The 25,211-nt window shown below is 43.7% G+C and overlaps 66 non-coding genes across 66 annotated transcripts; 33 read left to right on the forward strand and 33 right to left on the reverse strand.

Moving 5' to 3' along the window:
* The first annotated feature begins 137 nt into the window (after positions 1-137).
* On the forward strand, positions 138-226 carry Trnay-gua (transfer RNA tyrosine (anticodon GUA)). Its single transcript is given in 2 exon segments — positions 138-174; positions 191-226. It is a non-coding gene; the product is annotated as a tRNA-Tyr (tRNA).
* A 358-nt stretch (positions 227-584) lies between these two features.
* Trnaq-cug (transfer RNA glutamine (anticodon CUG)) lies at positions 585-656 on the reverse strand. Its single transcript has one exon. It is a non-coding gene; the product is annotated as a tRNA-Gln (tRNA).
* A 248-nt stretch (positions 657-904) lies between these two features.
* On the forward strand, positions 905-993 carry Trnay-gua (transfer RNA tyrosine (anticodon GUA)). Its single transcript is given in 2 exon segments — positions 905-941; positions 958-993. It is a non-coding gene; the product is annotated as a tRNA-Tyr (tRNA).
* A 358-nt stretch (positions 994-1,351) lies between these two features.
* Trnaq-cug (transfer RNA glutamine (anticodon CUG)) lies at positions 1,352-1,423 on the reverse strand. The gene has a single exon. It is a non-coding gene; the product is annotated as a tRNA-Gln (tRNA).
* A 248-nt stretch (positions 1,424-1,671) lies between these two features.
* On the forward strand, positions 1,672-1,760 carry Trnay-gua (transfer RNA tyrosine (anticodon GUA)). Its single transcript is given in 2 exon segments — positions 1,672-1,708; positions 1,725-1,760. It is a non-coding gene; the product is annotated as a tRNA-Tyr (tRNA).
* Positions 1,761-2,118: 358 nt separating this feature from the next.
* Trnaq-cug (transfer RNA glutamine (anticodon CUG)) lies at positions 2,119-2,190 on the reverse strand. The gene has a single exon. It is a non-coding gene; the product is annotated as a tRNA-Gln (tRNA).
* Positions 2,191-2,438: 248 nt separating this feature from the next.
* On the forward strand, positions 2,439-2,527 carry Trnay-gua (transfer RNA tyrosine (anticodon GUA)). The gene is given in 2 exon segments: positions 2,439-2,475; positions 2,492-2,527. It is a non-coding gene; the product is annotated as a tRNA-Tyr (tRNA).
* Positions 2,528-2,885: 358 nt separating this feature from the next.
* On the reverse strand, positions 2,886-2,957 carry Trnaq-cug (transfer RNA glutamine (anticodon CUG)). Its single transcript has one exon. It is a non-coding gene; the product is annotated as a tRNA-Gln (tRNA).
* A 248-nt stretch (positions 2,958-3,205) lies between these two features.
* On the forward strand, positions 3,206-3,294 carry Trnay-gua (transfer RNA tyrosine (anticodon GUA)). Its single transcript is given in 2 exon segments — positions 3,206-3,242; positions 3,259-3,294. It is a non-coding gene; the product is annotated as a tRNA-Tyr (tRNA).
* Positions 3,295-3,652: 358 nt separating this feature from the next.
* On the reverse strand, positions 3,653-3,724 carry Trnaq-cug (transfer RNA glutamine (anticodon CUG)). The gene has a single exon. It is a non-coding gene; the product is annotated as a tRNA-Gln (tRNA).
* Positions 3,725-3,972: 248 nt separating this feature from the next.
* Positions 3,973-4,061, forward strand: Trnay-gua (transfer RNA tyrosine (anticodon GUA)). The gene is given in 2 exon segments: positions 3,973-4,009; positions 4,026-4,061. It is a non-coding gene; the product is annotated as a tRNA-Tyr (tRNA).
* Positions 4,062-4,419: 358 nt separating this feature from the next.
* On the reverse strand, positions 4,420-4,491 carry Trnaq-cug (transfer RNA glutamine (anticodon CUG)). Its single transcript has one exon. It is a non-coding gene; the product is annotated as a tRNA-Gln (tRNA).
* Positions 4,492-4,739: 248 nt separating this feature from the next.
* On the forward strand, positions 4,740-4,828 carry Trnay-gua (transfer RNA tyrosine (anticodon GUA)). Its single transcript is given in 2 exon segments — positions 4,740-4,776; positions 4,793-4,828. It is a non-coding gene; the product is annotated as a tRNA-Tyr (tRNA).
* Positions 4,829-5,186: 358 nt separating this feature from the next.
* Trnaq-cug (transfer RNA glutamine (anticodon CUG)) lies at positions 5,187-5,258 on the reverse strand. The gene has a single exon. It is a non-coding gene; the product is annotated as a tRNA-Gln (tRNA).
* A 248-nt stretch (positions 5,259-5,506) lies between these two features.
* Trnay-gua (transfer RNA tyrosine (anticodon GUA)) lies at positions 5,507-5,595 on the forward strand. The gene is given in 2 exon segments: positions 5,507-5,543; positions 5,560-5,595. It is a non-coding gene; the product is annotated as a tRNA-Tyr (tRNA).
* A 358-nt stretch (positions 5,596-5,953) lies between these two features.
* On the reverse strand, positions 5,954-6,025 carry Trnaq-cug (transfer RNA glutamine (anticodon CUG)). The gene has a single exon. It is a non-coding gene; the product is annotated as a tRNA-Gln (tRNA).
* A 248-nt stretch (positions 6,026-6,273) lies between these two features.
* Trnay-gua (transfer RNA tyrosine (anticodon GUA)) lies at positions 6,274-6,362 on the forward strand. The gene is given in 2 exon segments: positions 6,274-6,310; positions 6,327-6,362. It is a non-coding gene; the product is annotated as a tRNA-Tyr (tRNA).
* Positions 6,363-6,720: 358 nt separating this feature from the next.
* Positions 6,721-6,792, reverse strand: Trnaq-cug (transfer RNA glutamine (anticodon CUG)). Its single transcript has one exon. It is a non-coding gene; the product is annotated as a tRNA-Gln (tRNA).
* Positions 6,793-7,040: 248 nt separating this feature from the next.
* Trnay-gua (transfer RNA tyrosine (anticodon GUA)) lies at positions 7,041-7,129 on the forward strand. The gene is given in 2 exon segments: positions 7,041-7,077; positions 7,094-7,129. It is a non-coding gene; the product is annotated as a tRNA-Tyr (tRNA).
* Positions 7,130-7,487: 358 nt separating this feature from the next.
* Positions 7,488-7,559, reverse strand: Trnaq-cug (transfer RNA glutamine (anticodon CUG)). Its single transcript has one exon. It is a non-coding gene; the product is annotated as a tRNA-Gln (tRNA).
* Positions 7,560-7,807: 248 nt separating this feature from the next.
* Positions 7,808-7,896, forward strand: Trnay-gua (transfer RNA tyrosine (anticodon GUA)). Its single transcript is given in 2 exon segments — positions 7,808-7,844; positions 7,861-7,896. It is a non-coding gene; the product is annotated as a tRNA-Tyr (tRNA).
* A 358-nt stretch (positions 7,897-8,254) lies between these two features.
* Trnaq-cug (transfer RNA glutamine (anticodon CUG)) lies at positions 8,255-8,326 on the reverse strand. The gene has a single exon. It is a non-coding gene; the product is annotated as a tRNA-Gln (tRNA).
* A 248-nt stretch (positions 8,327-8,574) lies between these two features.
* Positions 8,575-8,663, forward strand: Trnay-gua (transfer RNA tyrosine (anticodon GUA)). The gene is given in 2 exon segments: positions 8,575-8,611; positions 8,628-8,663. It is a non-coding gene; the product is annotated as a tRNA-Tyr (tRNA).
* A 358-nt stretch (positions 8,664-9,021) lies between these two features.
* On the reverse strand, positions 9,022-9,093 carry Trnaq-cug (transfer RNA glutamine (anticodon CUG)). The gene has a single exon. It is a non-coding gene; the product is annotated as a tRNA-Gln (tRNA).
* Positions 9,094-9,341: 248 nt separating this feature from the next.
* Positions 9,342-9,430, forward strand: Trnay-gua (transfer RNA tyrosine (anticodon GUA)). The gene is given in 2 exon segments: positions 9,342-9,378; positions 9,395-9,430. It is a non-coding gene; the product is annotated as a tRNA-Tyr (tRNA).
* Positions 9,431-9,788: 358 nt separating this feature from the next.
* Trnaq-cug (transfer RNA glutamine (anticodon CUG)) lies at positions 9,789-9,860 on the reverse strand. Its single transcript has one exon. It is a non-coding gene; the product is annotated as a tRNA-Gln (tRNA).
* Positions 9,861-10,108: 248 nt separating this feature from the next.
* On the forward strand, positions 10,109-10,197 carry Trnay-gua (transfer RNA tyrosine (anticodon GUA)). The gene is given in 2 exon segments: positions 10,109-10,145; positions 10,162-10,197. It is a non-coding gene; the product is annotated as a tRNA-Tyr (tRNA).
* Positions 10,198-10,555: 358 nt separating this feature from the next.
* On the reverse strand, positions 10,556-10,627 carry Trnaq-cug (transfer RNA glutamine (anticodon CUG)). Its single transcript has one exon. It is a non-coding gene; the product is annotated as a tRNA-Gln (tRNA).
* A 248-nt stretch (positions 10,628-10,875) lies between these two features.
* Positions 10,876-10,964, forward strand: Trnay-gua (transfer RNA tyrosine (anticodon GUA)). The gene is given in 2 exon segments: positions 10,876-10,912; positions 10,929-10,964. It is a non-coding gene; the product is annotated as a tRNA-Tyr (tRNA).
* A 358-nt stretch (positions 10,965-11,322) lies between these two features.
* On the reverse strand, positions 11,323-11,394 carry Trnaq-cug (transfer RNA glutamine (anticodon CUG)). Its single transcript has one exon. It is a non-coding gene; the product is annotated as a tRNA-Gln (tRNA).
* A 248-nt stretch (positions 11,395-11,642) lies between these two features.
* Trnay-gua (transfer RNA tyrosine (anticodon GUA)) lies at positions 11,643-11,731 on the forward strand. Its single transcript is given in 2 exon segments — positions 11,643-11,679; positions 11,696-11,731. It is a non-coding gene; the product is annotated as a tRNA-Tyr (tRNA).
* Positions 11,732-12,089: 358 nt separating this feature from the next.
* Positions 12,090-12,161, reverse strand: Trnaq-cug (transfer RNA glutamine (anticodon CUG)). The gene has a single exon. It is a non-coding gene; the product is annotated as a tRNA-Gln (tRNA).
* Positions 12,162-12,409: 248 nt separating this feature from the next.
* Trnay-gua (transfer RNA tyrosine (anticodon GUA)) lies at positions 12,410-12,498 on the forward strand. Its single transcript is given in 2 exon segments — positions 12,410-12,446; positions 12,463-12,498. It is a non-coding gene; the product is annotated as a tRNA-Tyr (tRNA).
* Positions 12,499-12,856: 358 nt separating this feature from the next.
* Trnaq-cug (transfer RNA glutamine (anticodon CUG)) lies at positions 12,857-12,928 on the reverse strand. The gene has a single exon. It is a non-coding gene; the product is annotated as a tRNA-Gln (tRNA).
* A 248-nt stretch (positions 12,929-13,176) lies between these two features.
* Positions 13,177-13,265, forward strand: Trnay-gua (transfer RNA tyrosine (anticodon GUA)). Its single transcript is given in 2 exon segments — positions 13,177-13,213; positions 13,230-13,265. It is a non-coding gene; the product is annotated as a tRNA-Tyr (tRNA).
* A 358-nt stretch (positions 13,266-13,623) lies between these two features.
* Positions 13,624-13,695, reverse strand: Trnaq-cug (transfer RNA glutamine (anticodon CUG)). Its single transcript has one exon. It is a non-coding gene; the product is annotated as a tRNA-Gln (tRNA).
* A 248-nt stretch (positions 13,696-13,943) lies between these two features.
* On the forward strand, positions 13,944-14,032 carry Trnay-gua (transfer RNA tyrosine (anticodon GUA)). The gene is given in 2 exon segments: positions 13,944-13,980; positions 13,997-14,032. It is a non-coding gene; the product is annotated as a tRNA-Tyr (tRNA).
* A 358-nt stretch (positions 14,033-14,390) lies between these two features.
* Trnaq-cug (transfer RNA glutamine (anticodon CUG)) lies at positions 14,391-14,462 on the reverse strand. Its single transcript has one exon. It is a non-coding gene; the product is annotated as a tRNA-Gln (tRNA).
* A 248-nt stretch (positions 14,463-14,710) lies between these two features.
* Trnay-gua (transfer RNA tyrosine (anticodon GUA)) lies at positions 14,711-14,799 on the forward strand. Its single transcript is given in 2 exon segments — positions 14,711-14,747; positions 14,764-14,799. It is a non-coding gene; the product is annotated as a tRNA-Tyr (tRNA).
* Positions 14,800-15,157: 358 nt separating this feature from the next.
* Positions 15,158-15,229, reverse strand: Trnaq-cug (transfer RNA glutamine (anticodon CUG)). The gene has a single exon. It is a non-coding gene; the product is annotated as a tRNA-Gln (tRNA).
* A 248-nt stretch (positions 15,230-15,477) lies between these two features.
* On the forward strand, positions 15,478-15,566 carry Trnay-gua (transfer RNA tyrosine (anticodon GUA)). The gene is given in 2 exon segments: positions 15,478-15,514; positions 15,531-15,566. It is a non-coding gene; the product is annotated as a tRNA-Tyr (tRNA).
* A 358-nt stretch (positions 15,567-15,924) lies between these two features.
* On the reverse strand, positions 15,925-15,996 carry Trnaq-cug (transfer RNA glutamine (anticodon CUG)). Its single transcript has one exon. It is a non-coding gene; the product is annotated as a tRNA-Gln (tRNA).
* Positions 15,997-16,244: 248 nt separating this feature from the next.
* On the forward strand, positions 16,245-16,333 carry Trnay-gua (transfer RNA tyrosine (anticodon GUA)). The gene is given in 2 exon segments: positions 16,245-16,281; positions 16,298-16,333. It is a non-coding gene; the product is annotated as a tRNA-Tyr (tRNA).
* Positions 16,334-16,691: 358 nt separating this feature from the next.
* Trnaq-cug (transfer RNA glutamine (anticodon CUG)) lies at positions 16,692-16,763 on the reverse strand. Its single transcript has one exon. It is a non-coding gene; the product is annotated as a tRNA-Gln (tRNA).
* A 248-nt stretch (positions 16,764-17,011) lies between these two features.
* On the forward strand, positions 17,012-17,100 carry Trnay-gua (transfer RNA tyrosine (anticodon GUA)). The gene is given in 2 exon segments: positions 17,012-17,048; positions 17,065-17,100. It is a non-coding gene; the product is annotated as a tRNA-Tyr (tRNA).
* Positions 17,101-17,458: 358 nt separating this feature from the next.
* On the reverse strand, positions 17,459-17,530 carry Trnaq-cug (transfer RNA glutamine (anticodon CUG)). Its single transcript has one exon. It is a non-coding gene; the product is annotated as a tRNA-Gln (tRNA).
* Positions 17,531-17,778: 248 nt separating this feature from the next.
* Positions 17,779-17,867, forward strand: Trnay-gua (transfer RNA tyrosine (anticodon GUA)). The gene is given in 2 exon segments: positions 17,779-17,815; positions 17,832-17,867. It is a non-coding gene; the product is annotated as a tRNA-Tyr (tRNA).
* Positions 17,868-18,225: 358 nt separating this feature from the next.
* Trnaq-cug (transfer RNA glutamine (anticodon CUG)) lies at positions 18,226-18,297 on the reverse strand. Its single transcript has one exon. It is a non-coding gene; the product is annotated as a tRNA-Gln (tRNA).
* A 248-nt stretch (positions 18,298-18,545) lies between these two features.
* Positions 18,546-18,634, forward strand: Trnay-gua (transfer RNA tyrosine (anticodon GUA)). The gene is given in 2 exon segments: positions 18,546-18,582; positions 18,599-18,634. It is a non-coding gene; the product is annotated as a tRNA-Tyr (tRNA).
* Positions 18,635-18,992: 358 nt separating this feature from the next.
* On the reverse strand, positions 18,993-19,064 carry Trnaq-cug (transfer RNA glutamine (anticodon CUG)). The gene has a single exon. It is a non-coding gene; the product is annotated as a tRNA-Gln (tRNA).
* Positions 19,065-19,312: 248 nt separating this feature from the next.
* On the forward strand, positions 19,313-19,401 carry Trnay-gua (transfer RNA tyrosine (anticodon GUA)). Its single transcript is given in 2 exon segments — positions 19,313-19,349; positions 19,366-19,401. It is a non-coding gene; the product is annotated as a tRNA-Tyr (tRNA).
* Positions 19,402-19,759: 358 nt separating this feature from the next.
* Trnaq-cug (transfer RNA glutamine (anticodon CUG)) lies at positions 19,760-19,831 on the reverse strand. The gene has a single exon. It is a non-coding gene; the product is annotated as a tRNA-Gln (tRNA).
* A 248-nt stretch (positions 19,832-20,079) lies between these two features.
* Positions 20,080-20,168, forward strand: Trnay-gua (transfer RNA tyrosine (anticodon GUA)). Its single transcript is given in 2 exon segments — positions 20,080-20,116; positions 20,133-20,168. It is a non-coding gene; the product is annotated as a tRNA-Tyr (tRNA).
* A 358-nt stretch (positions 20,169-20,526) lies between these two features.
* Positions 20,527-20,598, reverse strand: Trnaq-cug (transfer RNA glutamine (anticodon CUG)). The gene has a single exon. It is a non-coding gene; the product is annotated as a tRNA-Gln (tRNA).
* Positions 20,599-20,846: 248 nt separating this feature from the next.
* On the forward strand, positions 20,847-20,935 carry Trnay-gua (transfer RNA tyrosine (anticodon GUA)). The gene is given in 2 exon segments: positions 20,847-20,883; positions 20,900-20,935. It is a non-coding gene; the product is annotated as a tRNA-Tyr (tRNA).
* A 358-nt stretch (positions 20,936-21,293) lies between these two features.
* On the reverse strand, positions 21,294-21,365 carry Trnaq-cug (transfer RNA glutamine (anticodon CUG)). The gene has a single exon. It is a non-coding gene; the product is annotated as a tRNA-Gln (tRNA).
* Positions 21,366-21,613: 248 nt separating this feature from the next.
* On the forward strand, positions 21,614-21,702 carry Trnay-gua (transfer RNA tyrosine (anticodon GUA)). The gene is given in 2 exon segments: positions 21,614-21,650; positions 21,667-21,702. It is a non-coding gene; the product is annotated as a tRNA-Tyr (tRNA).
* Positions 21,703-22,060: 358 nt separating this feature from the next.
* Positions 22,061-22,132, reverse strand: Trnaq-cug (transfer RNA glutamine (anticodon CUG)). Its single transcript has one exon. It is a non-coding gene; the product is annotated as a tRNA-Gln (tRNA).
* Positions 22,133-22,380: 248 nt separating this feature from the next.
* On the forward strand, positions 22,381-22,469 carry Trnay-gua (transfer RNA tyrosine (anticodon GUA)). Its single transcript is given in 2 exon segments — positions 22,381-22,417; positions 22,434-22,469. It is a non-coding gene; the product is annotated as a tRNA-Tyr (tRNA).
* A 358-nt stretch (positions 22,470-22,827) lies between these two features.
* On the reverse strand, positions 22,828-22,899 carry Trnaq-cug (transfer RNA glutamine (anticodon CUG)). The gene has a single exon. It is a non-coding gene; the product is annotated as a tRNA-Gln (tRNA).
* Positions 22,900-23,147: 248 nt separating this feature from the next.
* Trnay-gua (transfer RNA tyrosine (anticodon GUA)) lies at positions 23,148-23,236 on the forward strand. The gene is given in 2 exon segments: positions 23,148-23,184; positions 23,201-23,236. It is a non-coding gene; the product is annotated as a tRNA-Tyr (tRNA).
* A 358-nt stretch (positions 23,237-23,594) lies between these two features.
* On the reverse strand, positions 23,595-23,666 carry Trnaq-cug (transfer RNA glutamine (anticodon CUG)). The gene has a single exon. It is a non-coding gene; the product is annotated as a tRNA-Gln (tRNA).
* A 248-nt stretch (positions 23,667-23,914) lies between these two features.
* Positions 23,915-24,003, forward strand: Trnay-gua (transfer RNA tyrosine (anticodon GUA)). The gene is given in 2 exon segments: positions 23,915-23,951; positions 23,968-24,003. It is a non-coding gene; the product is annotated as a tRNA-Tyr (tRNA).
* A 358-nt stretch (positions 24,004-24,361) lies between these two features.
* On the reverse strand, positions 24,362-24,433 carry Trnaq-cug (transfer RNA glutamine (anticodon CUG)). Its single transcript has one exon. It is a non-coding gene; the product is annotated as a tRNA-Gln (tRNA).
* Positions 24,434-24,681: 248 nt separating this feature from the next.
* Positions 24,682-24,770, forward strand: Trnay-gua (transfer RNA tyrosine (anticodon GUA)). Its single transcript is given in 2 exon segments — positions 24,682-24,718; positions 24,735-24,770. It is a non-coding gene; the product is annotated as a tRNA-Tyr (tRNA).
* A 358-nt stretch (positions 24,771-25,128) lies between these two features.
* Positions 25,129-25,200, reverse strand: Trnaq-cug (transfer RNA glutamine (anticodon CUG)). Its single transcript has one exon. It is a non-coding gene; the product is annotated as a tRNA-Gln (tRNA).
* Positions 25,201-25,211: the final 11 nt, after the last annotated feature.

The following is a 25,211-nucleotide window of genomic DNA, read 5'->3' on the forward strand; positions in this document are numbered from 1 at the left end:
ATCTGGGCAATGTTTGCACTTGCAGCCGATGACTGCATTTCCTGTGCGTCTGTATGGCAGCGCTGAGTAGCAGTGTGTGGAAACGAAAGACAGGGACGGACGTAAAGCAATCAGTACGAATAAGAAAGTATGCAGAGCCTCTGGTAGCTCAGTTGGTAGAGCGGTGGACTGTAGTGGAGGATTCACAGTTATCCATAGGTCGCTGGTTCAAATCCGGCCCAGAGGACTGTTTTTCTAATCTCAGGAGCAAAGAGGCTCCAGAGCATGCCCACTCGGTCAGAACCTCCCTATGTTTTAAACCTATTTTAAAGGAAATTCATTTGCTCAGCTTCTAGTAGCTAGTTGATAATCATGGGATTCTTAGCCTTCGTAGGATAATGATATTTCTTCGAATTATAGTAAAATTGCTTGCTCTTACAGGCATTACTCGTTTAATGTGCTATATAGGTCACATAGTCGCACCAATATTCAGCCGTTTCATAGACATCTCGTTTTTAATACAAACGTAGAAACTACACCCCTGAGGCTATCGCTGCTACTTCCTCGGCGAGAAACGCTTATTACAGAAAATTTAGACTAAACGAAGGTTCCACCGAGATTCGAACTCGGATCGCTGGATTCAGAGTCCAGAGTGCTAACCGTTACACCATGCAACCAGACAGGAGAATGGGACTCGTAAATACACTTAGCAGTGTTCTGACGTACTTCAGACACTTCCTACTTGCATTTTTTAACCTAATTGACACGATCGAGCATTATAAAACTTAATCTGGGCAATGTTTGCACTTGCAGCCGATGACTGCATTTCCTGTGCGTCTGTATGGCAGCGCTGAGTAGCAGTGTGTGGAAACGAAAGACAGGGACGGACGTAAAGCAATCAGTACGAATAAGAAAGTATGCAGAGCCTCTGGTAGCTCAGTTGGTAGAGCGGTGGACTGTAGTGGAGGATTCACAGTTATCCATAGGTCGCTGGTTCAAATCCGGCCCAGAGGACTGTTTTTCTAATCTCAGGAGCAAAGAGGCTCCAGAGCATGCCCACTCGGTCAGAACCTCCCTATGTTTTAAACCTATTTTAAAGGAAATTCATTTGCTCAGCTTCTAGTAGCTAGTTGATAATCATGGGATTCTTAGCCTTCGTAGGATAATGATATTTCTTCGAATTATAGTAAAATTGCTTGCTCTTACAGGCATTACTCGTTTAATGTGCTATATAGGTCACATAGTCGCACCAATATTCAGCCGTTTCATAGACATCTCGTTTTTAATACAAACGTAGAAACTACACCCCTGAGGCTATCGCTGCTACTTCCTCGGCGAGAAACGCTAATTACAGAAAATTTAGACTAAACGAAGGTTCCACCGAGATTCGAACTCGGATCGCTGGATTCAGAGTCCAGAGTGCTAACCGTTACACCATGGAACCAGACAGGAGAATGGGACTCGTAAATACACTTAGCAGTGTTCTGACGTACTTCAGACACTTCCTACTTGCATTTTTTAACCTAATTGACACGATCGAGCATTATAAAACTTAATCTGGGCAATGTTTGCACTTGCAGCCGATGACTGCATTTCCTGTGCGTCTGTATGGCAGCGCTGAGTAGCAGTGTGTGGAAACGAAAGACAGGGACGGACGTAAAGCAATCAGTACGAATAAGAAAGTATGCAGAGCCTCTGGTAGCTCAGTTGGTAGAGCGGTGGACTGTAGTGGAGGATTCACAGTTATCCATAGGTCGCTGGTTCAAATCCGGCCCAGAGGACTGTTTTTCTAATCTCAGGAGCAAAGAGGCTCCAGAGCATGCCCACTCGGTCAGAACCTCCCTATGTTTTAAACCTATTTTAAAGGAAATTCATTTGCTCAGCTTCTAGTAGCTAGTTGATAATCATGGGATTCTTAGCCTTCGTAGGATAATGATATTTCTTCGAATTATAGTAAAATTGCTTGCTCTTACAGGCATTACTCGTTTAATGTGCTATATAGGTCACATAGTCGCACCAATATTCAGCCGTTTCATAGACATCTCGTTTTTAATACAAACGTAGAAACTACACCCCTGAGGCTATCGCTGCTACTTCCTCGGCGAGAAACGCTTATTACAGAAAATTTAGACTAAACGAAGGTTCCACCGAGATTCGAACTCGGATCGCTGGATTCAGAGTCCAGAGTGCTAACCGTTACACCATGGAACCAGACAGGAGAATGGGACTCGTAAATACACTTAGCAGTGTTCTGACGTACTTCAGACACTTCCTACTTGCATTTTTTAACCTAATTGACACGATCGAGCATTATAAAACTTAATCTGGGCAATGTTTGCACTTGCAGCCGATGACTGCATTTCCTGTGCGTCTGTATGGCAGCGCTGAGTAGCAGTGTGTGGAAACGAAAGACAGGGACGGACGTAAAGCAATCAGTACGAATAAGAAAGTATGCAGAGCCTCTGGTAGCTCAGTTGGTAGAGCGGTGGACTGTAGTGGAGGATTCACAGTTATCCATAGGTCGCTGGTTCAAATCCGGCCCAGAGGACTGTTTTTCTAATCTCAGGAGCAAAGAGGCTCCAGAGCATGCCCACTCGGTCAGAACCTCCCTATGTTTTAAACCTATTTTAAAGGAAATTCATTTGCTCAGCTTCTAGTAGCTAGTTGATAATCATGGGATTCTTAGCCTTCGTAGGATAATGATATTTCTTCGAATTATAGTAAAATTGCTTGCTCTTACAGGCATTACTCGTTTAATGTGCTATATAGGTCACATAGTCGCACCAATATTCAGCCGTTTCATAGACATCTCGTTTTTAATACAAACGTAGAAACTACACCCCTGAGGCTATCGCTGCTACTTCCTCGGCGAGAAACGCTTATTACAGAAAATTTAGACTAAACGAAGGTTCCACCGAGATTCGAACTCGGATCGCTGGATTCAGAGTCCAGAGTGCTAACCGTTACACCATGGAACCAGACAGGAGAATGGGACTCGTAAATACACTTAGCAGTGTTCTGACGTACTTCAGACACTTCCTACTTGCATTTTTTAACCTAATTGACACGATCGAGCATTATAAAACTTAATCTGGGCAATGTTTGCACTTGCAGCCGATGACTGCATTTCCTGTGCGTCTGTATGGCAGCGCTGAGTAGCAGTGTGTGGAAACGAAAGACAGGGACGGACGTAAAGCAATCAGTACGAATAAGAAAGTATGCAGAGCCTCTGGTAGCTCAGTTGGTAGAGCGGTGGACTGTAGTGGAGGATTCACAGTTATCCATAGGTCGCTGGTTCAAATCCGGCCCAGAGGACTGTTTTTCTAATCTCAGGAGCAAAGAGGCTCCAGAGCATGCCCACTCGGTCAGAACCTCCCTATGTTTTAAACCTATTTTAAAGGAAATTCATTTGCTCAGCTTCTAGTAGCTAGTTGATAATCATGGGATTCTTAGCCTTCGTAGGATAATGATATTTCTTCGAATTATAGTAAAATTGCTTGCTCTTACAGGCATTACTCGTTTAATGTGCTATATAGGTCACATAGTCGCACCAATATTCAGCCGTTTCATAGACATCTCGTTTTTAATACAAACGTAGAAACTACACCCCTGAGGCTATCGCTGCTACTTCCTCGGCGAGAAACGCTTATTACAGAAAATTTAGACTAAACGAAGGTTCCACCGAGATTCGAACTCGGATCGCTGGATTCAGAGTCCAGAGTGCTAACCGTTACACCATGGAACCAGACAGGAGAATGGGACTCGTAAATACACTTAGCAGTGTTCTGACGTACTTCAGACACTTCCTACTTGCATTTTTTAACCTAATTGACACGATCGAGCATTATAAAACTTAATCTGGGCAATGTTTGCACTTGCAGCCGATGACTGCATTTCCTGTGCGTCTGTATGGCAGCGCTGAGTAGCAGTGTGTGGAAACGAAAGACAGGGACGGACGTAAAGCAATCAGTACGAATAAGAAAGTATGCAGAGCCTCTGGTAGCTCAGTTGGTAGAGCGGTGGACTGTAGTGGAGGATTCACAGTTATCCATAGGTCGCTGGTTCAAATCCGGCCCAGAGGACTGTTTTTCTAATCTCAGGAGCAAAGAGGCTCCAGAGCATGCCCACTCGGTCAGAACCTCCCTATGTTTTAAACCTATTTTAAAGGAAATTCATTTGCTCAGCTTCTAGTAGCTAGTTGATAATCATGGGATTCTTAGCCTTCGTAGGATAATGATATTTCTTCGAATTATAGTAAAATTGCTTGCTCTTACAGGCATTACTCGTTTAATGTGCTATATAGGTCACATAGTCGCACCAATATTCAGCCGTTTCATAGACATCTCGTTTTTAATACAAACGTAGAAACTACACCCCTGAGGCTATCGCTGCTACTTCCTCGGCGAGAAACGCTTATTACAGAAAATTTAGACTAAACGAAGGTTCCACCGAGATTCGAACTCGGATCGCTGGATTCAGAGTCCAGAGTGCTAACCGTTACACCATGGAACCAGACAGGAGAATGGGACTCGTAAATACACTTAGCAGTGTTCTGACGTACTTCAGACACTTCCTACTTGCATTTTTTAACCTAATTGACACGATCGAGCATTATAAAACTTAATCTGGGCAATGTTTGCACTTGCAGCCGATGACTGCATTTCCTGTGCGTCTGTATGGCAGCGCTGAGTAGCAGTGTGTGGAAACGAAAGACAGGGACGGACGTAAAGCAATCAGTACGAATAAGAAAGTATGCAGAGCCTCTGGTAGCTCAGTTGGTAGAGCGGTGGACTGTAGTGGAGGATTCACAGTTATCCATAGGTCGCTGGTTCAAATCCGGCCCAGAGGACTGTTTTTCTAATCTCAGGAGCAAAGAGGCTCCAGAGCATGCCCACTCGGTCAGAACCTCCCTATGTTTTAAACCTATTTTAAAGGAAATTCATTTGCTCAGCTTCTAGTAGCTAGTTGATAATCATGGGATTCTTAGCCTTCGTAGGATAATGATATTTCTTCGAATTATAGTAAAATTGCTTGCTCTTACAGGCATTACTCGTTTAATGTGCTATATAGGTCACATAGTCGCACCAATATTCAGCCGTTTCATAGACATCTCGTTTTTAATACAAACGTAGAAACTACACCCCTGAGGCTATCGCTGCTACTTCCTCGGCGAGAAACGCTTATTACAGAAAATTTAGACTAAACGAAGGTTCCACCGAGATTCGAACTCGGATCGCTGGATTCAGAGTCCAGAGTGCTAACCGTTACACCATGGAACCAGACAGGAGAATGGGACTCGTAAATACACTTAGCAGTGTTCTGACGTACTTCAGACACTTCCTACTTGCATTTTTTAACCTAATTGACACGATCGAGCATTATAAAACTTAATCTGGGCAATGTTTGCACTTGCAGCCGATGACTGCATTTCCTGTGCGTCTGTATGGCAGCGCTGAGTAGCAGTGTGTGGAAACGAAAGACAGGGACGGACGTAAAGCAATCAGTACGAATAAGAAAGTATGCAGAGCCTCTGGTAGCTCAGTTGGTAGAGCGGTGGACTGTAGTGGAGGATTCACAGTTATCCATAGGTCGCTGGTTCAAATCCGGCCCAGAGGACTGTTTTTCTAATCTCAGGAGCAAAGAGGCTCCAGAGCATGCCCACTCGGTCAGAACCTCCCTATGTTTTAAACCTATTTTAAAGGAAATTCATTTGCTCAGCTTCTAGTAGCTAGTTGATAATCATGGGATTCTTAGCCTTCGTAGGATAATGATATTTCTTCGAATTATAGTAAAATTGCTTGCTCTTACAGGCATTACTCGTTTAATGTGCTATATAGGTCACATAGTCGCACCAATATTCAGCCGTTTCATAGACATCTCGTTTTTAATACAAACGTAGAAACTACACCCCTGAGGCTATCGCTGCTACTTCCTCGGCGAGAAACGCTTATTACAGAAAATTTAGACTAAACGAAGGTTCCACCGAGATTCGAACTCGGATCGCTGGATTCAGAGTCCAGAGTGCTAACCGTTACACCATGGAACCAGACAGGAGAATGGGACTCGTAAATACACTTAGCAGTGTTCTGACGTACTTCAGACACTTCCTACTTGCATTTTTTAACCTAATTGACACGATCGAGCATTATAAAACTTAATCTGGGCAATGTTTGCACTTGCAGCCGATGACTGCATTTCCTGTGCGTCTGTATGGCAGCGCTGAGTAGCAGTGTGTGGAAACGAAAGACAGGGACGGACGTAAAGCAATCAGTACGAATAAGAAAGTATGCAGAGCCTCTGGTAGCTCAGTTGGTAGAGCGGTGGACTGTAGTGGAGGATTCACAGTTATCCATAGGTCGCTGGTTCAAATCCGGCCCAGAGGACTGTTTTTCTAATCTCAGGAGCAAAGAGGCTCCAGAGCATGCCCACTCGGTCAGAACCTCCCTATGTTTTAAACCTATTTTAAAGGAAATTCATTTGCTCAGCTTCTAGTAGCTAGTTGATAATCATGGGATTCTTAGCCTTCGTAGGATAATGATATTTCTTCGAATTATAGTAAAATTGCTTGCTCTTACAGGCATTACTCGTTTAATGTGCTATATAGGTCACATAGTCGCACCAATATTCAGCCGTTTCATAGACATCTCGTTTTTAATACAAACGTAGAAACTACACCCCTGAGGCTATCGCTGCTACTTCCTCGGCGAGAAACGCTTATTACAGAAAATTTAGACTAAACGAAGGTTCCACCGAGATTCGAACTCGGATCGCTGGATTCAGAGTCCAGAGTGCTAACCGTTACACCATGGAACCAGACAGGAGAATGGGACTCGTAAATACACTTAGCAGTGTTCTGACGTACTTCAGACACTTCCTACTTGCATTTTTTAACCTAATTGACACGATCGAGCATTATAAAACTTAATCTGGGCAATGTTTGCACTTGCAGCCGATGACTGCATTTCCTGTGCGTCTGTATGGCAGCGCTGAGTAGCAGTGTGTGGAAACGAAAGACAGGGACGGACGTAAAGCAATCAGTACGAATAAGAAAGTATGCAGAGCCTCTGGTAGCTCAGTTGGTAGAGCGGTGGACTGTAGTGGAGGATTCACAGTTATCCATAGGTCGCTGGTTCAAATCCGGCCCAGAGGACTGTTTTTCTAATCTCAGGAGCAAAGAGGCTCCAGAGCATGCCCACTCGGTCAGAACCTCCCTATGTTTTAAACCTATTTTAAAGGAAATTCATTTGCTCAGCTTCTAGTAGCTAGTTGATAATCATGGGATTCTTAGCCTTCGTAGGATAATGATATTTCTTCGAATTATAGTAAAATTGCTTGCTCTTACAGGCATTACTCGTTTAATGTGCTATATAGGTCACATAGTCGCACCAATATTCAGCCGTTTCATAGACATCTCGTTTTTAATACAAACGTAGAAACTACACCCCTGAGGCTATCGCTGCTACTTCCTCGGCGAGAAACGCTTATTACAGAAAATTTAGACTAAACGAAGGTTCCACCGAGATTCGAACTCGGATCGCTGGATTCAGAGTCCAGAGTGCTAACCGTTACACCATGGAACCAGACAGGAGAATGGGACTCGTAAATACACTTAGCAGTGTTCTGACGTACTTCAGACACTTCCTACTTGCATTTTTTAACCTAATTGACACGATCGAGCATTATAAAACTTAATCTGGGCAATGTTTGCACTTGCAGCCGATGACTGCATTTCCTGTGCGTCTGTATGGCAGCGCTGAGTAGCAGTGTGTGGAAACGAAAGACAGGGACGGACGTAAAGCAATCAGTACGAATAAGAAAGTATGCAGAGCCTCTGGTAGCTCAGTTGGTAGAGCGGTGGACTGTAGTGGAGGATTCACAGTTATCCATAGGTCGCTGGTTCAAATCCGGCCCAGAGGACTGTTTTTCTAATCTCAGGAGCAAAGAGGCTCCAGAGCATGCCCACTCGGTCAGAACCTCCCTATGTTTTAAACCTATTTTAAAGGAAATTCATTTGCTCAGCTTCTAGTAGCTAGTTGATAATCATGGGATTCTTAGCCTTCGTAGGATAATGATATTTCTTCGAATTATAGTAAAATTGCTTGCTCTTACAGGCATTACTCGTTTAATGTGCTATATAGGTCACATAGTCGCACCAATATTCAGCCGTTTCATAGACATCTCGTTTTTAATACAAACGTAGAAACTACACCCCTGAGGCTATCGCTGCTACTTCCTCGGCGAGAAACGCTTATTACAGAAAATTTAGACTAAACGAAGGTTCCACCGAGATTCGAACTCGGATCGCTGGATTCAGAGTCCAGAGTGCTAACCGTTACACCATGGAACCAGACAGGAGAATGGGACTCGTAAATACACTTAGCAGTGTTCTGACGTACTTCAGACACTTCCTACTTGCATTTTTTAACCTAATTGACACGATCGAGCATTATAAAACTTAATCTGGGCAATGTTTGCACTTGCAGCCGATGACTGCATTTCCTGTGCGTCTGTATGGCAGCGCTGAGTAGCAGTGTGTGGAAACGAAAGACAGGGACGGACGTAAAGCAATCAGTACGAATAAGAAAGTATGCAGAGCCTCTGGTAGCTCAGTTGGTAGAGCGGTGGACTGTAGTGGAGGATTCACAGTTATCCATAGGTCGCTGGTTCAAATCCGGCCCAGAGGAGTGTTTTTCTAATCTCAGGAGCAAAGAGGCTCCAGAGCATGCCCACTCGGTCAGAACCTCCCTATGTTTTAAACCTATTTTAAAGGAAATTCATTTGCTCAGCTTCTAGTAGCTAGTTGATAATCATGGGATTCTTAGCCTTCGTAGGATAATGATATTTCTTCGAATTATAGTAAAATTGCTTGCTCTTACAGGCATTACTCGTTTAATGTGCTATATAGGTCACATAGTCGCACCAATATTCAGCCGTTTCATAGACATCTCGTTTTTAATACAAACGTAGAAACTACACCCCTGAGGCTATCGCTGCTACTTCCTCGGCGAGAAACGCTTATTACAGAAAATTTAGACTAAACGAAGGTTCCACCGAGATTCGAACTCGGATCGCTGGATTCAGAGTCCAGAGTGCTAACCGTTACACCATGGAACCAGACAGGAGAATGGGACTCGTAAATACACTTAGCAGTGTTCTGACGTACTTCAGACACTTCCTACTTGCATTTTTTAACCTAATTGACACGATCGAGCATTATAAAACTTAATCTGGGCAATGTTTGCACTTGCAGCCGATGACTGCATTTCCTGTGCGTCTGTATGGCAGCGCTGAGTAGCAGTGTGTGGAAACGAAAGACAGGGACGGACGTAAAGCAATCAGTACGAATAAGAAAGTATGCAGAGCCTCTGGTAGCTCAGTTGGTAGAGCGGTGGACTGTAGTGGAGGATTCACAGTTATCCATAGGTCGCTGGTTCAAATCCGGCCCAGAGGAGTGTTTTTCTAATCTCAGGAGCAAAGAGGCTCCAGAGCATGCCCACTCGGTCAGAACCTCCCTATGTTTTAAACCTATTTTAAAGGAAATTCATTTGCTCAGCTTCTAGTAGCTAGTTGATAATCATGGGATTCTTAGCCTTCGTAGGATAATGATATTTCTTCGAATTATAGTAAAATTGCTTGCTCTTACAGGCATTACTCGTTTAATGTGCTATATAGGTCACATAGTCGCACCAATATTCAGCCGTTTCATAGACATCTCGTTTTTAATACAAACGTAGAAACTACACCCCTGAGGCTATCGCTGCTACTTCCTCGGCGAGAAACGCTTATTACAGAAAATTTAGACTAAACGAAGGTTCCACCGAGATTCGAACTCGGATCGCTGGATTCAGAGTCCAGAGTGCTAACCGTTACACCATGGAACCAGACAGGAGAATGGGACTCGTAAATACACTTAGCAGTGTTCTGACGTACTTCAGACACTTCCTACTTGCATTTTTTAACCTAATTGACACGATCGAGCATTATAAAACTTAATCTGGGCAATGTTTGCACTTGCAGCCGATGACTGCATTTCCTGTGCGTCTGTATGGCAGCGCTGAGTAGCAGTGTGTGGAAACGAAAGACAGGGACGGACGTAAAGCAATCAGTACGAATAAGAAAGTATGCAGAGCCTCTGGTAGCTCAGTTGGTAGAGCGGTGGACTGTAGTGGAGGATTCACAGTTATCCATAGGTCGCTGGTTCAAATCCGGCCCAGAGGACTGTTTTTCTAATCTCAGGAGCAAAGAGGCTCCAGAGCATGCCCACTCGGTCAGAACCTCCCTATGTTTTAAACCTATTTTAAAGGAAATTCATTTGCTCAGCTTCTAGTAGCTAGTTGATAATCATGGGATTCTTAGCCTTCGTAGGATAATGATATTTCTTCGAATTATAGTAAAATTGCTTGCTCTTACAGGCATTACTCGTTTAATGTGCTATATAGGTCACATAGTCGCACCAATATTCAGCCGTTTCATAGACATCTCGTTTTTAATACAAACGTAGAAACTACACCCCTGAGGCTATCGCTGCTACTTCCTCGGCGAGAAACGCTTATTACAGAAAATTTAGACTAAACGAAGGTTCCACCGAGATTCGAACTCGGATCGCTGGATTCAGAGTCCAGAGTGCTAACCGTTACACCATGGAACCAGACAGGAGAATGGGACTCGTAAATACACTTAGCAGTGTTCTGACGTACTTCAGACACTTCCTACTTGCATTTTTTAACCTAATTGACACGATCGAGCATTATAAAACTTAATCTGGGCAATGTTTGCACTTGCAGCCGATGACTGCATTTCCTGTGCGTCTGTATGGCAGCGCTGAGTAGCAGTGTGTGGAAACGAAAGACAGGGACGGACGTAAAGCAATCAGTACGAATAAGAAAGTATGCAGAGCCTCTGGTAGCTCAGTTGGTAGAGCGGTGGACTGTAGTGGAGGATTCACAGTTATCCATAGGTCGCTGGTTCAAATCCGGCCCAGAGGACTGTTTTTCTAATCTCAGGAGCAAAGAGGCTCCAGAGCATGCCCACTCGGTCAGAACCTCCCTATGTTTTAAACCTATTTTAAAGGAAATTCATTTGCTCAGCTTCTAGTAGCTAGTTGATAATCATGGGATTCTTAGCCTTCGTAGGATAATGATATTTCTTCGAATTATAGTAAAATTGCTTGCTCTTACAGGCATTACTCGTTTAATGTGCTATATAGGTCACATAGTCGCACCAATATTCAGCCGTTTCATAGACATCTCGTTTTTAATACAAACGTAGAAACTACACCCCTGAGGCTATCGCTGCTACTTCCTCGGCGAGAAACGCTTATTACAGAAAATTTAGACTAAACGAAGGTTCCACCGAGATTCGAACTCGGATCGCTGGATTCAGAGTCCAGAGTGCTAACCGTTACACCATGGAACCAGACAGGAGAATGGGACTCGTAAATACACTTAGCAGTGTTCTGACGTACTTCAGACACTTCCTACTTGCATTTTTTAACCTAATTGACACGATCGAGCATTATAAAACTTAATCTGGGCAATGTTTGCACTTGCAGCCGATGACTGCATTTCCTGTGCGTCTGTATGGCAGCGCTGAGTAGCAGTGTGTGGAAACGAAAGACAGGGACGGACGTAAAGCAATCAGTACGAATAAGAAAGTATGCAGAGCCTCTGGTAGCTCAGTTGGTAGAGCGGTGGACTGTAGTGGAGGATTCACAGTTATCCATAGGTCGCTGGTTCAAATCCGGCCCAGAGGACTGTTTTTCTAATCTCAGGAGCAAAGAGGCTCCAGAGCATGCCCACTCGGTCAGAACCTCCCTATGTTTTAAACCTATTTTAAAGGAAATTCATTTGCTCAGCTTCTAGTAGCTAGTTGATAATCATGGGATTCTTAGCCTTCGTAGGATAATGATATTTCTTCGAATTATAGTAAAATTGCTTGCTCTTACAGGCATTACTCGTTTAATGTGCTATATAGGTCACATAGTCGCACCAATATTCAGCCGTTTCATAGACATCTCGTTTTTAATACAAACGTAGAAACTACACCCCTGAGGCTATCGCTGCTACTTCCTCGGCGAGAAACGCTTATTACAGAAAATTTAGACTAAACGAAGGTTCCACCGAGATTCGAACTCGGATCGCTGGATTCAGAGTCCAGAGTGCTAACCGTTACACCATGGAACCAGACAGGAGAATGGGACTCGTAAATACACTTAGCAGTGTTCTGACGTACTTCAGACACTTCCTACTTGCATTTTTTAACCTAATTGACACGATCGAGCATTATAAAACTTAATCTGGGCAATGTTTGCACTTGCAGCCGATGACTGCATTTCCTGTGCGTCTGTATGGCAGCGCTGAGTAGCAGTGTGTGGAAACGAAAGACAGGGACGGACGTAAAGCAATCAGTACGAATAAGAAAGTATGCAGAGCCTCTGGTAGCTCAGTTGGTAGAGCGGTGGACTGTAGTGGAGGATTCACAGTTATCCATAGGTCGCTGGTTCAAATCCGGCCCAGAGGACTGTTTTTCTAATCTCAGGAGCAAAGAGGCTCCAGAGCATGCCCACTCGGTCAGAACCTCCCTATGTTTTAAACCTATTTTAAAGGAAATTCATTTGCTCAGCTTCTAGTAGCTAGTTGATAATCATGGGATTCTTAGCCTTCGTAGGATAATGATATTTCTTCGAATTATAGTAAAATTGCTTGCTCTTACAGGCATTACTCGTTTAATGTGCTATATAGGTCACATAGTCGCACCAATATTCAGCCGTTTCATAGACATCTCGTTTTTAATACAAACGTAGAAACTACACCCCTGAGGCTATCGCTGCTACTTCCTCGGCGAGAAACGCTTATTACAGAAAATTTAGACTAAACGAAGGTTCCACCGAGATTCGAACTCGGATCGCTGGATTCAGAGTCCAGAGTGCTAACCGTTACACCATGGAACCAGACAGGAGAATGGGACTCGTAAATACACTTAGCAGTGTTCTGACGTACTTCAGACACTTCCTACTTGCATTTTTTAACCTAATTGACACGATCGAGCATTATAAAACTTAATCTGGGCAATGTTTGCACTTGCAGCCGATGACTGCATTTCCTGTGCGTCTGTATGGCAGCGCTGAGTAGCAGTGTGTGGAAACGAAAGACAGGGACGGACGTAAAGCAATCAGTACGAATAAGAAAGTATGCAGAGCCTCTGGTAGCTCAGTTGGTAGAGCGGTGGACTGTAGTGGAGGATTCACAGTTATCCATAGGTCGCTGGTTCAAATCCGGCCCAGAGGACTGTTTTTCTAATCTCAGGAGCAAAGAGGCTCCAGAGCATGCCCACTCGGTCAGAACCTCCCTATGTTTTAAACCTATTTTAAAGGAAATTCATTTGCTCAGCTTCTAGTAGCTAGTTGATAATCATGGGATTCTTAGCCTTCGTAGGATAATGATATTTCTTCGAATTATAGTAAAATTGCTTGCTCTTACAGGCATTACTCGTTTAATGTGCTATATAGGTCACATAGTCGCACCAATATTCAGCCGTTTCATAGACATCTCGTTTTTAATACAAACGTAGAAACTACACCCCTGAGGCTATCGCTGCTACTTCCTCGGCGAGAAACGCTTATTACAGAAAATTTAGACTAAACGAAGGTTCCACCGAGATTCGAACTCGGATCGCTGGATTCAGAGTCCAGAGTGCTAACCGTTACACCATGGAACCAGACAGGAGAATGGGACTCGTAAATACACTTAGCAGTGTTCTGACGTACTTCAGACACTTCCTACTTGCATTTTTTAACCTAATTGACACGATCGAGCATTATAAAACTTAATCTGGGCAATGTTTGCACTTGCAGCCGATGACTGCATTTCCTGTGCGTCTGTATGGCAGCGCTGAGTAGCAGTGTGTGGAAACGAAAGACAGGGACGGACGTAAAGCAATCAGTACGAATAAGAAAGTATGCAGAGCCTCTGGTAGCTCAGTTGGTAGAGCGGTGGACTGTAGTGGAGGATTCACAGTTATCCATAGGTCGCTGGTTCAAATCCGGCCCAGAGGACTGTTTTTCTAATCTCAGGAGCAAAGAGGCTCCAGAGCATGCCCACTCGGTCAGAACCTCCCTATGTTTTAAACCTATTTTAAAGGAAATTCATTTGCTCAGCTTCTAGTAGCTAGTTGATAATCATGGGATTCTTAGCCTTCGTAGGATAATGATATTTCTTCGAATTATAGTAAAATTGCTTGCTCTTACAGGCATTACTCGTTTAATGTGCTATATAGGTCACATAGTCGCACCAATATTCAGCCGTTTCATAGACATCTCGTTTTTAATACAAACGTAGAAACTACACCCCTGAGGCTATCGCTGCTACTTCCTCGGCGAGAAACGCTTATTACAGAAAATTTAGACTAAACGAAGGTTCCACCGAGATTCGAACTCGGATCGCTGGATTCAGAGTCCAGAGTGCTAACCGTTACACCATGGAACCAGACAGGAGAATGGGACTCGTAAATACACTTAGCAGTGTTCTGACGTACTTCAGACACTTCCTACTTGCATTTTTTAACCTAATTGACACGATCGAGCATTATAAAACTTAATCTGGGCAATGTTTGCACTTGCAGCCGATGACTGCATTTCCTGTGCGTCTGTATGGCAGCGCTGAGTAGCAGTGTGTGGAAACGAAAGACAGGGACGGACGTAAAGCAATCAGTACGAATAAGAAAGTATGCAGAGCCTCTGGTAGCTCAGTTGGTAGAGCGGTGGACTGTAGTGGAGGATTCACAGTTATCCATAGGTCGCTGGTTCAAATCCGGCCCAGAGGACTGTTTTTCTAATCTCAGGAGCAAAGAGGCTCCAGAGCATGCCCACTCGGTCAGAACCTCCCTATGTTTTAAACCTATTTTAAAGGAAATTCATTTGCTCAGCTTCTAGTAGCTAGTTGATAATCATGGGATTCTTAGCCTTCGTAGGATAATGATATTTCTTCGAATTATAGTAAAATTGCTTGCTCTTACAGGCATTACTCGTTTAATGTGCTATATAGGTCACATAGTCGCACCAATATTCAGCCGTTTCATAGACATCTCGTTTTTAATACAAACGTAGAAACTACACCCCTGAGGCTATCGCTGCTACTTCCTCGGCGAGAAACGCTTATTACAGAAAATGTAGACTAAACGGAGGTTCCACCGAGATTCGAACTCGGATCGCTGGATTCAGAGTCCAGAGTGCTAACCGTTACACCATGGAACCAGACAGGAGAATGGGACTCGTAAATACACTTAGCAGTGTTCTGACGTACTTCAGACACTTCCTACTTGCATTTTTTAACCTAATTGACACGATCGAGCATTATAAAACTTAATCTGGGCAATGTTTGCACTTGCAGCCGATGACTGCATTTCCTGTGCGTCTGTATGGCAGCGCTGAGTAGCAGTGTGTGGAAACGAAAGACAGGGACGGACGTAAAGCAATCAGTACGAATAAGAAAGTATGCAGAGCCTCTGGTAGCTCAGTTGGTAGAGCGGTGGACTGTAGTGGAGGATTCACAGTTATCCATAGGTCGCTGGTTCAAATCCGGCCCAGAGGACTGTTTTTCTAATCTCAGGAGCAAAGAGGCTCCAGAGCATGCCCACTCGGTCAGAACCTCCCTATGTTTTAAACCTATTTTAAAGGAAATTCATTTGCTCAGCTTCTAGTAGCTAGTTGATAATCATGGGATTCTTAGCCTTCGTAGGATAATGATATTTCTTCGAATTATAGTAAAATTGCTTGCTCTTACAGGCATTACTCGTTTAATGTGCTATATAGGTCACATAGTCGCACCAATATTCAGCCGTTTCATAGACATCTCGTTTTTAATACAAACGTAGAAACTACACCCCTGAGGCTATCGCTGCTACTTCCTCGGCGAGAAACGCTTATTACAGAAAATTTAGACTAAACGAAGGTTCCACCGAGATTCGAACTCGGATCGCTGGATTCAGAGTCCAGAGTGCTAACCGTTACACCATGGAACCAGACAGGAGAATGGGACTCGTAAATACACTTAGCAGTGTTCTGACGTACTTCAGACACTTCCTACTTGCATTTTTTAACCTAATTGACACGATCGAGCATTATAAAACTTAATCTGGGCAATGTTTGCACTTGCAGCCGATGACTGCATTTCCTGTGCGTCTGTATGGCAGCGCTGAGTAGCAGTGTGTGGAAACGAAAGACAGGGACGGACGTAAAGCAATCAGTACGAATAAGAAAGTATGCAGAGCCTCTGGTAGCTCAGTTGGTAGAGCGGTGGACTGTAGTGGAGGATTCACAGTTATCCATAGGTCGCTGGTTCAAATCCGGCCCAGAGGACTGTTTTTCTAATCTCAGGAGCAAAGAGGCTCCAGAGCATGCCCACTCGGTCAGAACCTCCCTATGTTTTAAACCTATTTTAAAGGAAATTCATTTGCTCAGCTTCTAGTAGCTAGTTGATAATCATGGGATTCTTAGCCTTCGTAGGATAATGATATTTCTTCGAATTATAGTAAAATTGCTTGCTCTTACAGGCATTACTCGTTTAATGTGCTATATAGGTCACATAGTCGCACCAATATTCAGCCGTTTCATAGACATCTCGTTTTTAATACAAACGTAGAAACTACACCCCTGAGGCTATCGCTGCTACTTCCTCGGCGAGAAACGCTTATTACAGAAAATTTAGACTAAACGAAGGTTCCACCGAGATTCGAACTCGGATCGCTGGATTCAGAGTCCAGAGTGCTAACCGTTACACCATGGAACCAGACAGGAGAATGGGACTCGTAAATACACTTAGCAGTGTTCTGACGTACTTCAGACACTTCCTACTTGCATTTTTTAACCTAATTGACACGATCGAGCATTATAAAACTTAATCTGGGCAATGTTTGCACTTGCAGCCGATGACTGCATTTCCTGTGCGTCTGTATGGCAGCGCTGAGTAGCAGTGTGTGGAAACGAAAGACAGGGACGGACGTAAAGCAATCAGTACGAATAAGAAAGTATGCAGAGCCTCTGGTAGCTCAGTTGGTAGAGCGGTGGACTGTAGTGGAGGATTCACAGTTATCCATAGGTCGCTGGTTCAAATCCGGCCCAGAGGACTGTTTTTCTAATCTCAGGAGCAAAGAGGCTCCAGAGCATGCCCACTCGGTCAGAACCTCCCTATGTTTTAAACCTATTTTAAAGGAAATTCATTTGCTCAGCTTCTAGTAGCTAGTTGATAATCATGGGATTCTTAGCCTTCGTAGGATAATGATATTTCTTCGAATTATAGTAAAATTGCTTGCTCTTACAGGCATTACTCGTTTAATGTGCTATATAGGTCACATAGTCGCACCAATATTCAGCCGTTTCATAGACATCTCGTTTTTAATACAAACGTAGAAACTACACCCCTGAGGCTATCGCTGCTACTTCCTCGGCGAGAAACGCTTATTACAGAAAATTTAGACTAAACGAAGGTTCCACCGAGATTCGAACTCGGATCGCTGGATTCAGAGTCCAGAGTGCTAACCGTTACACCATGGAACCAGACAGGAGAATGGGACTCGTAAATACACTTAGCAGTGTTCTGACGTACTTCAGACACTTCCTACTTGCATTTTTTAACCTAATTGACACGATCGAGCATTATAAAACTTAATCTGGGCAATGTTTGCACTTGCAGCCGATGACTGCATTTCCTGTGCGTCTGTATGGCAGCGCTGAGTAGCAGTGTGTGGAAACGAAAGACAGGGACGGACGTAAAGCAATCAGTACGAATAAGAAAGTATGCAGAGCCTCTGGTAGCTCAGTTGGTAGAGCGGTGGACTGTAGTGGAGGATTCACAGTTATCCATAGGTCGCTGGTTCAAATCCGGCCCAGAGGACTGTTTTTCTAATCTCAGGAGCAAAGAGGCTCCAGAGCATGCCCACTCGGTCAGAACCTCCCTATGTTTTAAACCTATTTTAAAGGAAATTCATTTGCTCAGCTTCTAGTAGCTAGTTGATAATCATGGGATTCTTAGCCTTCGTAGGATAATGATATTTCTTCGAATTATAGTAAAATTGCTTGCTCTTACAGGCATTACTCGTTTAATGTGCTATATAGGTCACATAGTCGCACCAATATTCAGCCGTTTCATAGACATCTCGTTTTTAATACAAACGTAGAAACTACACCCCTGAGGCTATCGCTGCTACTTCCTCGGCGAGAAACGCTTATTACAGAAAATTTAGACTAAACGAAGGTTCCACCGAGATTCGAACTCGGATCGCTGGATTCAGAGTCCAGAGTGCTAACCGTTACACCATGGAACCAGACAGGAGAATGGGACTCGTAAATACACTTAGCAGTGTTCTGACGTACTTCAGACACTTCCTACTTGCATTTTTTAACCTAATTGACACGATCGAGCATTATAAAACTTAATCTGGGCAATGTTTGCACTTGCAGCCGATGACTGCATTTCCTGTGCGTCTGTATGGCAGCGCTGAGTAGCAGTGTGTGGAAACGAAAGACAGGGACGGACGTAAAGCAATCAGTACGAATAAGAAAGTATGCAGAGCCTCTGGTAGCTCAGTTGGTAGAGCGGTGGACTGTAGTGGAGGATTCACAGTTATCCATAGGTCGCTGGTTCAAATCCGGCCCAGAGGACTGTTTTTCTAATCTCAGGAGCAAAGAGGCTCCAGAGCATGCCCACTCGGTCAGAACCTCCCTATGTTTTAAACCTATTTTAAAGGAAATTCATTTGCTCAGCTTCTAGTAGCTAGTTGATAATCATGGGATTCTTAGCCTTCGTAGGATAATGATATTTCTTCGAATTATAGTAAAATTGCTTGCTCTTACAGGCATTACTCGTTTAATGTGCTATATAGGTCACATAGTCGCACCAATATTCAGCCGTTTCATAGACATCTCGTTTTTAATACAAACGTAGAAACTACACCCCTGAGGCTATCGCTGCTACTTCCTCGGCGAGAAACGCTTATTACAGAAAATTTAGACTAAACGAAGGTTCCACCGAGATTCGAACTCGGATCGCTGGATTCAGAGTCCAGAGTGCTAACCGTTACACCATGGAACCAGACAGGAGAATGGGACTCGTAAATACACTTAGCAGTGTTCTGACGTACTTCAGACACTTCCTACTTGCATTTTTTAACCTAATTGACACGATCGAGCATTATAAAACTTAATCTGGGCAATGTTTGCACTTGCAGCCGATGACTGCATTTCCTGTGCGTCTGTATGGCAGCGCTGAGTAGCAGTGTGTGGAAACGAAAGACAGGAACGGACGTAAAGCAATCAGTACGAATAAGAAAGTATGCAGAGCCTCTGGTAGCTCAGTTGGTAGAGCGGTGGACTGTAGTGGAGGATTCACAGTTATCCATAGGTCGCTGGTTCAAATCCGGCCCAGAGGACTGTTTTTCTAATCTCAGGAGCAAAGAGGCTCCAGAGCATGCCCACTCGGTCAGAACCTCCCTATGTTTTAAACCTATTTTAAAGGAAATTCATTTGCTCAGCTTCTAGTAGCTAGTTGATAATCATGGGATTCTTAGCCTTCGTAGGATAATGATATTTCTTCGAATTATAGTAAAATTGCTTGCTCTTACAGGCATTACTCGTTTAATGTGCTATATAGGTCACATAGTCGCACCAATATTCAGCCGTTTCATAGACATCTCGTTTTTAATACAAACGTAGAAACTACACCCCTGAGGCTATCGCTGCTACTTCCTCGGCGAGAAACGCTTATTACAGAAAATTTAGACTAAACGAAGGTTCCACCGAGATTCGAACTCGGATCGCTGGATTCAGAGTCCAGAGTGCTAACCGTTACACCATGGAACCAGACAGGAGAATGGGACTCGTAAATACACTTAGCAGTGTTCTGACGTACTTCAGACACTTCCTACTTGCATTTTTTAACCTAATTGACACGATCGAGCATTATAAAACTTAATCTGGGCAATGTTTGCACTTGCAGCCGATGACTGCATTTCCTGTGCGTCTGTATGGCAGCGCTGAGTAGCAGTGTGTGGAAACGAAAGACAGGGACGGACGTAAAGCAATCAGTACGAATAAGAAAGTATGCAGAGCCTCTGGTAGCTCAGTTGGTAGAGCGGTGGACTGTAGTGGAGGATTCACAGTTATCCATAGGTCGCTGGTTCAAATCCGGCCCAGAGGACTGTTTTTCTAATCTCAGGAGCAAAGAGGCTCCAGAGCATGCCCACTCGGTCAGAACCTCCCTATGTTTTAAACCTATTTTAAAGGAAATTCATTTGCTCAGCTTCTAGTAGCTAGTTGATAATCATGGGATTCTTAGCCTTCGTAGGATAATGATATTTCTTCGAATTATAGTAAAATTGCTTGCTCTTACAGGCATTACTCGTTTAATGTGCTATATAGGTCACATAGTCGCACCAATATTCAGCCGTTTCATAGACATCTCGTTTTTAATACAAACGTAGAAACTACACCCCTGAGGCTATCGCTGCTACTTCCTCGGCGAGAAACGCTTATTACAGAAAATTTAGACTAAACGAAGGTTCCACCGAGATTCGAACTCGGATCGCTGGATTCAGAGTCCAGAGTGCTAACCGTTACACCATGGAACCAGACAGGAGAATGGGACTCGTAAATACACTTAGCAGTGTTCTGACGTACTTCAGACACTTCCTACTTGCATTTTTTAACCTAATTGACACGATCGAGCATTATAAAACTTAATCTGGGCAATGTTTGCACTTGCAGCCGATGACTGCATTTCCTGTGCGTCTGTATGGCAGCGCTGAGTAGCAGTGTGTGGAAACGAAAGACAGGGACGGACGTAAAGCAATCAGTACGAATAAGAAAGTATGCAGAGCCTCTGGTAGCTCAGTTGGTAGAGCGGTGGACTGTAGTGGAGGATTCACAGTTATCCATAGGTCGCTGGTTCAAATCCGGCCCAGAGGACTGTTTTTCTAATCTCAGGAGCAAAGAGGCTCCAGAGCATGCCCACTCGGTCAGAACCTCCCTATGTTTTAAACCTATTTTAAAGGAAATTCATTTGCTCAGCTTCTAGTAGCTAGTTGATAATCATGGGATTCTTAGCCTTCGTAGGATAATGATATTTCTTCGAATTATAGTAAAATTGCTTGCTCTTACAGGCATTACTCGTTTAATGTGCTATATAGGTCACATAGTCGCACCAATATTCAGCCGTTTCATAGACATCTCGTTTTTAATACAAACGTAGAAACTACACCCCTGAGGCTATCGCTGCTACTTCCTCGGCGAGAAACGCTTATTACAGAAAATTTAGACTAAACGAAGGTTCCACCGAGATTCGAACTCGGATCGCTGGATTCAGAGTCCAGAGTGCTAACCGTTACACCATGGAACCAGACAGGAGAATGGGACTCGTAAATACACTTAGCAGTGTTCTGACGTACTTCAGACACTTCCTACTTGCATTTTTTAACCTAATTGACACGATCGAGCATTATAAAACTTAATCTGGGCAATGTTTGCACTTGCAGCCGATGACTGCATTTCCTGTGCGTCTGTATGGCAGCGCTGAGTAGCAGTGTGTGGAAACGAAAGACAGGGACGGACGTAAAGCAATCAGTACGAATAAGAAAGTATGCAGAGCCTCTGGTAGCTCAGTTGGTAGAGCGGTGGACTGTAGTGGAGGATTCACAGTTATCCATAGGTCGCTGGTTCAAATCCGGCCCAGAGGACTGTTTTTCTAATCTCAGGAGCAAAGAGGCTCCAGAGCATGCCCACTCGGTCAGAACCTCCCTATGTTTTAAACCTATTTTAAAGGAAATTCATTTGCTCAGCTTCTAGTAGCTAGTTGATAATCATGGGATTCTTAGCCTTCGTAGGATAATGATATTTCTTCGAATTATAGTAAAATTGCTTGCTCTTACAGGCATTACTCGTTTAATGTGCTATATAGGTCACATAGTCGCACCAATATTCAGCCGTTTCATAGACATCTCGTTTTTAATACAAACGTAGAAACTACACCCCTGAGGCTATCGCTGCTACTTCCTCGGCGAGAAACGCTTATTACAGAAAATTTAGACTAAACGAAGGTTCCACCGAGATTCGAACTCGGATCGCTGGATTCAGAGTCCAGAGTGCTAACCGTTACACCATGGAACCAGACAGGAGAATGGGACTCGTAAATACACTTAGCAGTGTTCTGACGTACTTCAGACACTTCCTACTTGCATTTTTTAACCTAATTGACACGATCGAGCATTATAAAACTTAATCTGGGCAATGTTTGCACTTGCAGCCGATGACTGCATTTCCTGTGCGTCTGTATGGCAGCGCTGAGTAGCAGTGTGTGGAAACGAAAGACAGGGACGGACGTAAAGCAATCAGTACGAATAAGAAAGTATGCAGAGCCTCTGGTAGCTCAGTTGGTAGAGCGGTGGACTGTAGTGGAGGATTCACAGTTATCCATAGGTCGCTGGTTCAAATCCGGCCCAGAGGACTGTTTTTCTAATCTCAGGAGCAAAGAGGCTCCAGAGCATGCCCACTCGGTCAGAACCTCCCTATGTTTTAAACCTATTTTAAAGGAAATTCATTTGCTCAGCTTCTAGTAGCTAGTTGATAATCATGGGATTCTTAGCCTTCGTAGGATAATGATATTTCTTCGAATTATAGTAAAATTGCTTGCTCTTACAGGCATTACTCGTTTAATGTGCTATATAGGTCACATAGTCGCACCAATATTCAGCCGTTTCATAGACATCTCGTTTTTAATACAAACGTAGAAACTACACCCCTGAGGCTATCGCTGCTACTTCCTCGGCGAGAAACGCTTATTACAGAAAATTTAGACTAAACGAAGGTTCCACCGAGATTCGAACTCGGATCGCTGGATTCAGAGTCCAGAGTGCTAACCGTTACACCATGGAACCAGACAGGAGAATGGGACTCGTAAATACACTTAGCAGTGTTCTGACGTACTTCAGACACTTCCTACTTGCATTTTTTAACCTAATTGACACGATCGAGCATTATAAAACTTAATCTGGGCAATGTTTGCACTTGCAGCCGATGACTGCATTTCCTGTGCGTCTGTATGGCAGCGCTGAGTAGCAGTGTGTGGAAACGAAAGACAGGGACGGACGTAAAGCAATCAGTACGAATAAGAAAGTATGCAGAGCCTCTGGTAGCTCAGTTGGTAGAGCGGTGGACTGTAGTGGAGGATTCACAGTTATCCATAGGTCGCTGGTTCAAATCCGGCCCAGAGGACTGTTTTTCTAATCTCAGGAGCAAAGAGGCTCCAGAGCATGCCCACTCGGTCAGAACCTCCCTATGTTTTAAACCTATTTTAAAGGAAATTCATTTGCTCAGCTTCTAGTAGCTAGTTGATAATCATGGGATTCTTAGCCTTCGTAGGATAATGATATTTCTTCGAATTATAGTAAAATTGCTTGCTCTTACAGGCATTACTCGTTTAATGTGCTATATAGGTCACATAGTCGCACCAATATTCAGCCGTTTCATAGACATCTCGTTTTTAATACAAACGTAGAAACTACACCCCTGAGGCTATCGCTGCTACTTCCTCGGCGAGAAACGATTATTACAGAAAATTTAGACTAAACGAAGGTTCCACCGAGATTCGAACTCGGATCGCTGGATTCAGAGTCCAGAGTGCTAACCGTTACACCATGGAACCAGACAGGAGAATGGGACTCGTAAATACACTTAGCAGTGTTCTGACGTACTTCAGACACTTCCTACTTGCATTTTTTAACCTAATTGACACGATCGAGCATTATAAAACTTAATCTGGGCAATGTTTGCACTTGCAGCCGATGACTGCATTTCCTGTGCGTCTGTATGGCAGCGCTGAGTAGCAGTGTGTGGAAACGAAAGACAGGGACGGACGTAAAGCAATCAGTACGAATAAGAAAGTATGCAGAGCCTCTGGTAGCTCAGTTGGTAGAGCGGTGGACTGTAGTGGAGGATTCACAGTTATCCATAGGTCGCTGGTTCAAATCCGGCCCAGAGGACTGTTTTTCTAATCTCAGGAGCAAAGAGGCTCCAGAGCATGCCCACTCGGTCAGAACCTCCCTATGTTTTAAACCTATTTTAAAGGAAATTCATTTGCTCAGCTTCTAGTAGCTAGTTGATAATCATGGGATTCTTAGCCTTCGTAGGATAATGATATTTCTTCGAATTATAGTAAAATTGCTTGCTCTTACAGGCATTACTCGTTTAATGTGCTATATAGGTCACATAGTCGCACCAATATTCAGCCGTTTCATAGACATCTCGTTTTTAATACAAACGTAGAAACTACACCCCTGAGGCTATCGCTGCTACTTCCTCGGCGAGAAACGCTTATTACAGAAAATTTAGACTAAACGAAGGTTCCACCGAGATTCGAACTCGGATCGCTGGATTCAGAGTCCAGAGTGCTAACCGTTACACCATGGAACCAGACAGGAGAATGGGACTCGTAAATACACTTAGCAGTGTTCTGACGTACTTCAGACACTTCCTACTTGCATTTTTTAACCTAATTGACACGATCGAGCATTATAAAACTTAATCTGGGCAATGTTTGCACTTGCAGCCGATGACTGCATTTCCTGTGCGTCTGTATGGCAGCGCTGAGTAGCAGTGTGTGGAAACGAAAGACAGGGACGGACGTAAAGCAATCAGTACGAATAAGAAAGTATGCAGAGCCTCTGGTAGCTCAGTTGGTAGAGCGGTGGACTGTAGTGGAGGATTCACAGTTATCCATAGGTCGCTGGTTCAAATCCGGCCCAGAGGACTGTTTTTCTAATCTCAGGAGCAAAGAGGCTCCAGAGCATGCCCACTCGGTCAGAACCTCCCTATGTTTTAAACCTATTTTAAAGGAAATTCATTTGCTCAGCTTCTAGTAGCTAGTTGATAATCATGGGATTCTTAGCCTTCGTAGGATAATGATATTTCTTCGAATTATAGTAAAATTGCTTGCTCTTACAGGCATTACTCGTTTAATGTGCTATATAGGTCACATAGTCGCACCAATATTCAGCCGTTTCATAGACATCTCGTTTTTAATACAAACGTAGAAACTACACCCCTGAGGCTATCGCTGCTACTTCCTCGGCGAGAAACGCTTATTACAGAAAATTTAGACTAAACGAAGGTTCCACCGAGATTCGAACTCGGATCGCTGGATTCAGAGTCCAGAGTGCTAACCGTTACACCATGGAACCAGACAGGAGAA

Source organism: Schistocerca serialis, chromosome 2 (assembly GCF_023864345.2).
Source record: "Schistocerca serialis cubense isolate TAMUIC-IGC-003099 chromosome 2, iqSchSeri2.2, whole genome shotgun sequence".
NCBI classification, from domain to species: Eukaryota; Metazoa; Arthropoda; class Insecta; order Orthoptera; family Acrididae; genus Schistocerca; species Schistocerca serialis.